Source organism: Rissa tridactyla, chromosome 2 (assembly GCF_028500815.1).
Source record: "Rissa tridactyla isolate bRisTri1 chromosome 2, bRisTri1.patW.cur.20221130, whole genome shotgun sequence".
Lineage (NCBI taxonomy): Eukaryota > Metazoa > Chordata > Aves > Charadriiformes > Laridae > Rissa > Rissa tridactyla.
The window spans coordinates 38,282,970-38,294,718 of NC_071467.1; the positions used below are offsets into that span (position 1 = coordinate 38,282,970).

At 44.2% G+C, this 11,749-nt stretch overlaps 1 protein-coding gene across 1 annotated transcript in view; it reads right to left on the reverse strand.

Moving 5' to 3' along the window:
• SGK3 (serum/glucocorticoid regulated kinase family member 3) overlaps positions 1 to 4,951 on the reverse strand; it is a 62,768-nt gene extending 57,817 nt beyond the window's left edge. The window contains exon 1 of the mRNA XM_054190231.1: positions 4,815 to 4,951. The gene's annotated coding sequence lies outside the window, so the exon portion shown is untranslated. The remainder of the gene's footprint in view (positions 1 to 4,814) is intronic.
• Positions 4,952 to 11,749: the final 6,798 nt, after the last annotated feature.

Consider the following 11,749-nt stretch of genomic DNA (forward strand, 5'->3'; position numbering starts at 1 on the left):
AGTCCCCCCCCTGCACAATTTCTCATTAAAATACCAATTTGAGCAAAGACTAATGGTGCAAAGCCCTGAAACAGCCATAGTTTCTGAAAAATAAGAACTGTGTTTCCAACCGGTGCCTTATTTTAACAGCAAACAGAAAAGTTACAAGACCTCAAAAATTGACCCACAGTTGGCAAATATTTAGATATCCGATTTTGTACCCTCTATTAATTAGATGAATGTAAATACTTTGGGAGTGACTTCAATTCCACCGTTGTTCAACAAACACTCAAATATGAGGTATAACTCCATGAGGCACTGCAAATCTCTTTTGATGCAATTAACAATAAAATGAAAAAGTTTTAAATAGTTCTGGTTCTTCAGTTACTTCGCAACAGCGAACAAGAGATGGAGAAGTACTGTTGAAGGAAAACTGACTGCAAGAAGTAGAAGAGATGGCAGCAGCAAAGCTGGTGCCTCGGAAACAGCTGGAAACGTGCCGGTCTTGCTTCTCAGCAGAGGCAAAGGATCAGAAGTTGGCACCCCTTTGGTTTACTCCAAGAGAAACGTAACGGTCTGTAAAGTTACCCAACTTCTGCAGTAGCAGTATTTTGCAACAGCATTTGGCAAGGCAGTTAGCACTAGCGGCTTGCCAGTCGCCCTCGGAGTTTCAAATGACTGCCAAAAAATAAGATGTGGTATCTCTTTAAATAAAGGAGCTTTTAAATAAATTTAGACACCAGTCTCACTTATCCACACCCCACTCCCCCCCCCCCCCCCCCCGCCCAGGTCCTTTCCTGCGCTAGAAGAAAGAAACGCTGTAGTACCAAAGCAAAGCTTTCCAAATATGAGGGAATGAGGAATTTCCTTGTCAGGTGACGCTCACAGGGTGTCTGAAAGTACCAAGCGATAAGATCACGTGAAGATACAACCTTACTTCTTCCTTTGCTAAAGGCCAGGGAAGACAACTCTCACCGCAGAGCTGGGTGAGGGAATGGAGTTACAGGTCAGGTCACAGACACCCCAACCAGTGGACTGGATCGGTTGTGACAAGAACTGAACACCTGCATAATACAGAACTGCCAGGCTGGCACCTACGACCACACAGCTAGACCACGAGAGAGAGGTGGCCTAGGATGAATATTTCTGCCCTGGAAAGGAAATATGGGGTGCTCTCCCCACTTCAACTTCAGGGCTTAAACTAAACCAGGACTACAAACAGCTGTCACCACCTACGCCAGAGCTCAGAGACCATTCTTCTCCTGGACACAGTTTTCTCTAGAGCAACTAGGCAAGTGTTGCTCCTCTCTTGAAACATGGAGGATGTTGTGGAAATTCCCACCTCTGATAAGAATCTCCTCATCAGCAACCAAGCACTAGATCCCAGCCCTCCTCCCAGGAGAACCCACAAACTGCAGGAACACACCAGCAGGAACCCAACTCTTGCTGGTGCTCCTTCAGGTCAGCCTTGGGTGACCTGCTGCATCTTCCACAAGAAGTCCCAGGTTAAACACGAGGAGAGAAGTGTGGCCTCCCACTCACTCCAGCCTGGGCGACAGCTGTGGAGGTGGGGGAAGATGTGGGCTTGAACCCCTTGGCTGCAGGGATCAGGAGCCCGGGTTTCAACTCCTAAAACCCAGTCTACTCTTCAGACAAGTCCCACCACCACCGGCTCTCAGGGAAAGGTGAGCACTGGCTCCTCTTCTGGTGATGTTTTAAAAAGAAAGCCCATACCACTGCGTTTCAAGACGCAACCAATCCAATCAGCATGTGTGTTTACAGTGTGCTTGCCAGGTGTCCTAGTTTCTTGATCTCCTAAGGGCTTTGATGCTCAGCTACAACAGCTCTAGATAAGGCGCTTAAGAACTTTCTGCTTAAAGAGGGAGATTCAATACATTTAAGACACTTTCAGAGTCAGGCAGACACTGTGTTAGGTGATTTGGAAGGCTTGGGGGGATAAATTCTGTTTGAGAATTAGGAATGCAAGCAGGAACCTGATTAACACATTTTAAAATGTTCTTACAATATGCTGAAGCCCTTCAGTTCTACTTTGGAAAGCGTAAGTGTTTGCTTTGCAGGTTACTTTAACATATGGATACTACTTAAACTAGAACAAAATGAATCCTTCAATATAAACACTCGAAGTGCTAACTTCAAATAAAAACAACATATTGCTTTACTACATCTCAGTCTATATAAATACATAGATGACTTATGCTAGTTTCTAGTTCCTTGGTCTACAGAAAAGAATATTCATGGCAGTGTAAGTCTTCGATGACTTATGAGCATCCAAAAATTAAGTGGCAAAACCAACCAGTGACTTTTCTTTTGGAGAGTGCTCACTCCTTAAAAATAACATTTTTCTAAATGACAAATTAGACAGCCAAAAATAAATATTCATTTACAATTACAAATATGTGTCATCTGATCTCAATTTATGTGCAGAAATGCTGGGCATCTGTGTATAAAATGGCTTGTAGCCATGGGACAAAAATGCCCTAGTACTTGCATGCAAATTATAAAACTGAAACCATCTGGAAAATGATCTGGGATACAGGCAGGGTAACCCAGGAGAGAGCTGATGTGGATGTGGCTGAAGGATCACAGCTTATTAGAAGCTTATCCTGTATAGATGGGATGGAAAATAAGATTTGACATACCCTCTTACACAGTGATGATTGAACCTGCAATTAGCATGCATGGCATTATAAAATGACAGATGATTTCCATCATAAATCCCAGATCCCAGGGGAGACAAGAGCTGCTTTGCATCTATTTTTATTTGTTAATACCTGTGACATTTTATTTAATATACTTTATTTTTGGCTCTCAATGTACCCTATTCAAATATCTTGTTGCTGGGTCAAGTCAGCTTTGGAGGCTTGCAGCTACTCCAGCTAGCTAGGCTGAAACAATTCTGCATATTAAAACCCAGCAATCGCTATTTTAAACACATGCCGTTACAGTCAAATTATCCACCTACTTGTGGATTGACTTTAAACAAGTCAAAAACTGAACAGACTAGTAATTTTAAAGTGCCCACATCTTAAAACTTCAACGACTAGCTCCCTGCAATACATTATTTTATAAGGAGAGTGGGCTAGGAACCGCCCAACTAATGTCCCCCGTAGGTTCTTTGAAGACCTCTGCTGAATGAGACTTGTGCATCCAGCTTTGACAGGCTTCTTAGAAAGCTACTTGTCCTTAGAGAATGAAAATGCAGAGAGCAATAATAAAAAGCAACAACTCCTACCAGTTGTTGACTATCAGAATTAAGATCCCCTCCGAACAACGTGACAAATCTTGCAGTACTCTGGATGCAGCCCATCTACACACCAGTCTGCCTAACTCTCATTCCCCTCAAGAAATCTTTAATCCTCTTTTAAGATAACAATAGATGCTGAATTTACAAGATTTAGCATGAAAGAAATTAAATGCAAGGGCTGTCAGCATCTATTTTGAGTGTCCAATATAAACGTCAATGCTATTTCAATGCTCAGAGCGCGTAACAAAGAGGCCGTAGCACTTACTAGAGAGAAATAATAGAGATCACTAACTGTTTTTTGCTGCCAAGAAGCGCACACTCCTGCTTTTCATACACTCCCAAAAATTAAGGGAAACAGCCTGGAAGAATTCAGACAAAAAACAGCTCTGCAGGATCACATAAATCTCAGGAAAGGGAAGCCAAGGAGCTCTGACCAATACTCACGAAAGAACAGAGCCAAAGACATCCATCAAATACTGAGTGAGGCAGGTGAATGTTGTGGGACACTCCTTCAAGCTCCACTAGTTCTCTCCCTAATGCAAATCCTGTCAGAAGTCTACGTCAGAATTTTACCTTCCCCGTAAAAGACCTGTGCAGAAAGTACCAATGCTCTGCAACTCCTTCTGCAGGGGAGGAGAAAACGTTACTTTAATTTTCTCCCTGCGTCCAACCTTCTGTCATACTGAAGGTGTTTAAAGGGGTAAAGAGGCAATTCCAGCCCTTGCCTCTGGCACAGAGACCACTAGAGAGAGCGGTGGCAGACCCGAACCGCGTTAACCGCCTTTCCTCTGCAAAGCGAACGGGGGTCTCCCCACACTATGGGGGCAGGGGGAAAGGGTTCTTTCAGCTGCTCGAAATGTAAATGTCAACCCACGCCTCACCTCTTAAATGTCTGCTGACAGGGATGCTGAGCATCCCTGTCTATATTGGAATTAAGTAGAGCAGCGGAACTGAAATGGAGTTTGGCGGCGTCTGTAGTTACAACCCAGAAATCAAACCCTCCCAAACCCAGCCAGCCATGGGAAGTAAAGCATCACATGTAAAACTTCACATGCACACAGTATCAGATAAAAACATTAGGGCAGGGGCAAGTAACGCTGCTGGAGAAGGGTGGGAAGAAAAAAAAGGCGAGCGAAATGCAGAACGACTTTGCGACTTCTTTGCAGATATAAGATCTATCACTGTTAGAGCTGGGGGAAAAGAAAAAAAAAAAAAAAGCAGAAGTTTCTCCACAGTTGCTTGTTTATTCTCCGCCAGCACTTTGCCCCGGGCCGCCGCCGGACCCGCCGCCGGAGCCGCACGCCCACGCGGGGCCGCCGTGTCCTGCGCGGACACTTCAGCGTGTGTGTGTCCCGCGGGCGGGGAGGGGGGTCCGCGCCGAACACCCTCCGCAGGCACCGCTGGGGACGCCAGAAAAACACACCTACGTCCTTCGGGCTGCAACAACAGGCAGCCAAAACAGCCCGGTGCCCGCGTCCCCGCGGCCGGTGAACCGCGGGTGGCTCCGGGCGGCCCCTCTTCGACGTGCCCGTAGCTGTCCCCAAGCCACCGCCACCCGCACCCCGCGTACCTGCCGGCCGGGGGGCGTCCGTCCCTCCGTCTGTCCGTCCGCCCGCCCGAGCGGCCTCTTCCTCCTGCCGCGTCAGCCGCGCTCCTCCCGCCGGGCTCCCGCCCGCGGCGGCTCCCCCCGACCGGGGCCGCGCTCGGTGCCGCGGCCGCCGCCGCCCGCCCCGCCCCGCCCCGCCCCGCGCCCCCCCACCGGCGGCGGGGTCAGGCGGGGACTCGCGGCCGCCGCCGGCCCCACGCCCGTTCCGCTCCGGCCTGTCCCCGGCCCCGCTCCCGCCGAGGGCCCCGCGGCCCGGGGGAGAGAGGGGCAGAGCCCGCGGCTGCCGGCCAGCGCTGGGATAAGAGAGCCAAGGCCGGATTACCGGGATCCTGCGGTTAAAGCGGCGGATAATCCCGGGGGACGCGGTCCGGCGCACAGCGGAGGGCTGGGGAGCGGGATTGCCAGGGGTGAGGCTGCGGTGCCTTCGCAGAGACCATTATTCCTAAATATCAGCCTCCATAAAGCTGGGTCGCTCTGCCAAGCGCAGAGCTGGCACGCCCGGGCACAGGAAGCTAAAATGGGGTTTCGATGCCAGGATTTCATGCATCTGGCCAGCGAAAAAAATTAATTAATCAGGCTGAATTGGAGGAAAGAGATACTGGAGACATTAGCGAGGGTGCAGAAGCATCCTTCTGTCTGCTAGGCATCATTTTGCCTTTTTTCTTCTATAGTCACTTTCAGTCATCGTTTCTTATGGCAGGATGTGGTAAAAATAGAGTTATCAGTTTGTCTCAAGCAACATTTGTTGTCTCTTTTCTGGCTGCTTCTTCTGTGCTTCCTGCCACGCTTTCTTCTCCACACATTACCACAGGATGCAGCACAGAGAAACCCACCCCACCCTTAATTTGCACAATCCCACTCAAAACTCTTCTGTGTATCAGATTCGTGGTTCTTAGTGTGGCCAGCTGAGGTTCCTGCATGGTGCACCTAAGGAGATGGTACCACCTTGGAGGCTTCACAAAACAAGCAGAATTTCAGGAAGGCCTCTGAGACGGGATGCGAGGTGAGAGATGTTGTTCCAAGCACAGACGGGGCATGGCTGAAACTTTTGGGGTGGCAAAAAGAGGGAAGGCAGGAGACTACTGAGAAAGGCAACAGCTCTTGCATCCTGAGATGCAAGGAAGAAAATAGAGAGTATAGTATGGGCAAAAGTGAATCCTAGTCAGAGCTCCATCTGATGGTCTGGTATAGCTAACCTGATGTCCTCGTATATCTTAAAAGAATGATCGCTACATTACAGCATCCCTTCAATACAGTTTGGATAGTTCCTTCCTTCCCCACTTCTAATTAAGCAAAGGAGTGAGATGAGAAGGTACAGCTAAAAGCCATGTCCCTGACGAAGGATAGGAATAAGCACTTCTTGCCAAGATGGTGTGATTTCATGCAAGCTTCCTTTTTCGCTCTCCTCATTTAAGGATTTTGTTAACACATATTTAATGGGAATGCTGTTTAGCCCATCATTACAGTCAGTCATTTGATTGCATCTATAATTCATTCCTGGTCTTGGTCTTTTCTTTAGCCTACCACCACTTGCTGGAATTGTACACTCCAGCTGCTACAACAATTGCTGTTCTGTCTAACATTTCTCTTCCTGACTGACAGCTTCTTTAAAACTGTGCCGATGGTCCAAAATACAAACTTGGGAAAATGCCAGATTATTTAGATCATTTATCATAGAAAGCTGAAGTACATTCAGACATCATCATAAACTTCTGTTTCTCATAAGTCCTGCATACATTTAACATTACGTCCACGTGGGTGTCCTTGATCCATCTTCCATGTGTAATTATTTACAGTCCCACAGAAAACTATTTTCAGGACAACTTCCAAAAGGCAAATCTCCAGACAAAAAGGTTATGCAGTTCGACCCATTCAAGAGATCCACCCCGGTTATGCAGAAGTAATGCTACAAGGTGACAAGAGAGATTCTTGCCGTATTATATACTTGGAAGAAAATGTTTGATTAACACAACTAAACCTTTCCTGTAAGGCCTGGATTTTCAGGAATTAATCTTTCAGTATTCGAACACTATTTCTGCATTGGATTAAATTGGTAGAGACAAGACTGAATAACAGATATATTGTTCTCTCCTTTCCCTTCTCGCCCAAAGAACCTGAATGAGGAAAAAGTGTTGGAAGGTTTTCCCTTGTATCAGGACAAAACCAAAAAACAGAACAAAACATGTTCTTTTCCCCTCCCCAAAAAGGAAAGAGCTGTTCAATCCCAGAGTAACGTACAACCTCATGGATCATTACAACTTTCTTGTGCTTCCTAACCACTGGATAAAGTACCCAGTTTTTGTTGGTGCTCATCCCATACTGGCACCACGATTTCTACTTCCAAAGGTCTAACAAGGTATTCTTGTATTGTTTGTTCCTTGTCTGAACTTAAAAATTGTAAAAAGCATCCATTTTAAGTGAAACCCACCTCGGCTATCTAACAATAACATGCAACTCCTTCTAGAGTTTTCCTGCCACTTAAAAAGAATACAGAGCTAGCAGGAAGAAAAACAAAAGGAAGGCCATAAACAGCAGCTTTTATCAGTTGAGGAGCCTGAACCACTGGAAGTCTCTTCTAGTCCTTTTTGTGTGTGTGTGTGCGTAAGAACACTACAAATCTTTCTTTGACCTGATAGAATCCATTTGTCCTGCTTCACATGCAGTTTGACACAAACTAGGTGTCTTAAGGAAGACATGGTCCTCCTGCAAGTGATGTGTTGGCTTGCTGACAGCCTGGGAAAAAGTTTCCAGTCTGGACCACAACCTGCAGACGCAGCCCTGGCCCCTCCATGACATCGCTGTGGTGGTGGAGCCCCTGGGCAGCTGTAAATTCACACTCTTTCCAAGTTCAGTTCTCTGCACCAGAGACTCTTCTGTCGCTGCTCAGGGCTATCACACTCCTGTACAGCCACAGCACAAGACCTAAATATCAGCGAGAATCTTAACTTCCCCCCCCCCCGCTTCAATATAAGCACATTTCACCTAAGGTGAAAGCCTCTTAAAAAATAAAAAAAAGGAATAAAGAAAAAAATTTTCTTCCATCGTAATTGCCCTGGAAGAACAGCATGTTTTCTTCTTGCTCTGGTATTCCGCTGCGAGGGCATAAGTACACACTCAAGGTCCCTAATGCTACACCATGCATAATAGGAAGCACTAAACCTAGAAAAACTTTAAAAGGTCGGTCTTAGTCCTGCTGCTGAACAAACAAAGCTAATAGATGTGCCTCATTTGTTCCGTCATCTGTTTGCTCTGCCGTGTGTTTTCTTTTCTTACACATATCCTTGCAGACAGGTTGATTTGTTTAACTACACACAGGTCAATGTCTGAATAGCTCACCTAGAAGCACCAGCAACACAGAAAGAGAAAATGGGGGAAAAACAGATGATGATGATGATGACGACATACTGCTTTTAAAGCACAACAAAACTCCTATCAACATCAGCAGTCTGGTGCGCAGGCTGAGGTCAAAGCGAACCCTTTGTGCACCGAGTAGTGGTAGAGATGACAGATTCTCCACCTTATTGTGAGACACGAAACAAAAGGGGGAAACATCTTTTGCGAGGTCACCATTACTTCTGCCTTCTTGCTATATCTTCTTTCATTCTCTTTCTCGCTTCACCTATTTGCGTGTCTCCACCTTTCTTCCCTTTTCACTTCTTTCCCCATAGCAACTCTGCCCCCATACATCCTACTTCTGCCTCCTCCCACATCGAGAAGCTGTGTAATAGTGCAGGCTGAACTTTAGAAGGGAAAATTGCGAAGACAAATGATCGTTAGCTGATGGAGACTGGTAGCGAACTTCCTAGCGCTATAGGCTATGAGCCAAAGTAGGGAGAAAAAACATAGACCAAGGACAAGCGGAATAAAAGAAGTTAAGAAAGTTTTAAAGTACAGAGCAGAAAGTTATACAAGGTGATCTCTCACCGAGGATTGTCTGTTCATCAGACCTGACAGTACACGCTCAGGCTAGTTGGATGCCCCACAACCACATACTAGCGGGGAAATAAATCAATGATTACGTATCATGCGAAAGGCTTGTTGTGACATGGCATTCATCTGCCACTGAATCCATGTTCATGAAGAGGTTCCTATCTTGACGCACACGAATTCCCATTTTTTCAGAGCAAGTTCCTGAAGGAATGATAAAATTTGTCTTCAGGGGGCTAGCTAACTATTCATATTTCTAGTAAGCGTAGAGCTTTACAAAGTATAGGTATTGAATTTACTTTCCTCCAGTAAGGTAGTGTAACACTTACATGTTTTATTGAACATTTGAAACTGGACTACAGCAATTAAGATGAAAGTTCAGCACAAATGTTAAATAAAAAGAAACTTAAGTGCTCTCCAAAGCATTGCCATTAGGCTTTCATATCAATACCCAAACCAGAACAGGTTGAGAAGAGTGGAGGCCACCCTTCTCAAAGCCACCATTTCAAGTTGGTTTCACTTGGTTGTATTTCCTACACTTGTTGGATCCTTTGAGTTTCGTACTTTAGTTTGAACTCGTCCGGGTCATGAGTAAATCCAGATCAGGTTTTGCAGAACTGATACTCAGGTGAGGTGCCCACCTCCAGAGTGTAAACAGAGACATCTTTCCAGGTCTTAATTGTTATTAAATAATGGTCATTAGCAGTCTAATCCTGCGATAAGGTGCATAACGATGAATTGAGTGGGAGGAAGATATTACCAAGTTTGTGGGTGATATTTCAGAACATGTCAGCACTGTAACCAGGAGCAGCTTTCAATGCAGTAAGTACAGTTCTTTTCCTGAAATGGTGAGAAGTAAGCAATTAAGCATGGGATCATCAATCTAGGTAGCTACTAAACACACTTCATTTTCTCTCCCTCCTTCCAAAAAGTAAATCTGTTATTCTTTTATCATATCCTCTTACTCAACTGTTGTGGCATGTTACATTATTGTTAAATGTTTAAGCATGTTCTCTGTAAAGTTCAAGGTTAATTAGACCAGAAGGTTCACTGCCCGTTAGTTTTTGTTACTGGACAGACTGTAAGGTTCATCCGTTCACACCACAAGCCAGTTTAATTTTTGCATACAAAGTAGAGCCTGTTTTTTGCATTCAGGATCCCTGCTGTCCCTGCTGCTATGAACTATTTTTCACAGGAAACACCAGTGACATCGGCTACAGCACCTAACAACCTCCGCAAGCAGAATTAACTAAAATAATGGAAGACGGTATATTCTTTAAATCTGTTAATAAACTTCTTTAAAAATAATAAAACTACTTATCTCTAATATATTAAGTGACAATTCTCAAACATCCAGCCAAGAATTTGAACCTATTTCTCTACAAACAGATGCAAGGAAAAAAGGCAGTATGGGATGTATTACAAGGGTGCTACATAATTATCTTATCTAGATATCTCTACACGGAAAATGAAAGGATACAGCAAAGAAAACATGAGAGGATGTACAGTAATCTTACTCACTGTAACATGTAATAATTAAGCAGATAGTAAGTTAGAGGCCCTAAGTAAAACTCTCAGCTTACTTTTGCTTCTTAAGATAGTTTTATAAAAGGGAATTGGGATTAAATCTTAGTGGTATGGGAAAAAAATACATCATGTGATGTAACAATGAAAGTCTCCAAGAAGTTAAAATTGAACTAACTTACTGAAGTTTCAGTGTAAGAAAACATCCCACTTAGAAAATAGATTTATTAAATGAAGTTGGTTTTTTGTTTCTTCTCTCTTTTCATTTTCATTCCAGCTGTGGTTGCCATTTTAAGGAACAAGAAAGTCCCTGCCTCACGTGTTTCCCATGAGTTATCAGGAAGTACCAAAGATGAAGCAACAGCTTTCCCAGAAACAAAATCTGAAAACCTACCACAAATTCATGGAGGTATTCTTATTTGTCTTAATATAGGAGCTGGGATGTAAAGTTTTTAACAGAAGAAAATAAGCCTTTTCAGTAAGCAAAAGTAGAAGGCTGTAAGGAAGCTAAATTACCCATTTCTAAGTGGAGGGGTTAATAAAGTTCATATATGTAAAGTCATTATTACATATGCATAAATTGGAAGTGTTGTTGCTTAATGCTCACTCTTCATTAACACAGGCAGTCTTTTCAGCCCTGCTGATCATGAGAGTACACCTTAAGAATGAAAATAAAATTTTCATTTTCCTTCGGTTTTGTTATTCTGCATTCTCATCTTTACTGTCTTCTGTTCTATGAACTTTTGTGCACTGTAATGCAATACAGATGAAACCAGATTAAGGAAACTGATGAAATCTCTTCTGTAGGGTAAAGTGGAAGAGACCTGAAGTTACTCATCTTTGTTTTATAAACTTGCACACAGAAATAAGCATAGTGAAATACAATGGGCCTACAACGAAAGGATAACTGAACTGGGCACATGAAGGAGAAATATCTATGTTATTAAAATGCTAAAATTTACAGCCCTGGGGTGTGTAACGTGCTGTAACTCCATTCTAAAAGCATCTATTTTGTAATCAACTCTTGCAGAGCTCCAGCAGCAAGAACAGAGCGTGTGTCCCCCATGTGCTAACCAACTGGTACCTGGATCTGCTCTCAGCAGAGCATGTTTCAAACACCGGTAGCTATCTGCATCTGAAGTAGCTTTTTGCTGGTGGGAACTGCTGCAAGTTTACAAGAAATCCTTTTGCACACATGATAGGAGATAGCTGCTCACAAAAGCTCTGTTTGGGAAGTGTCTGGAGTCCTAGGAAGCGACTGAGGCACAATATTTAAAGCAAGGATTAGATAAAGCTAAACCAATGTTAAACCTGTGGTTAAAATGCCATGTTCTCCACTTCCAAGTATTTTCAGGTCCCATCTACTTCTAAAGAGTTATTTGGAGAAACTATCCGCTGTCTCTCCTACACCTAGACTTGAAAGCCAAAGTTTTGGGTGCAGTTACATA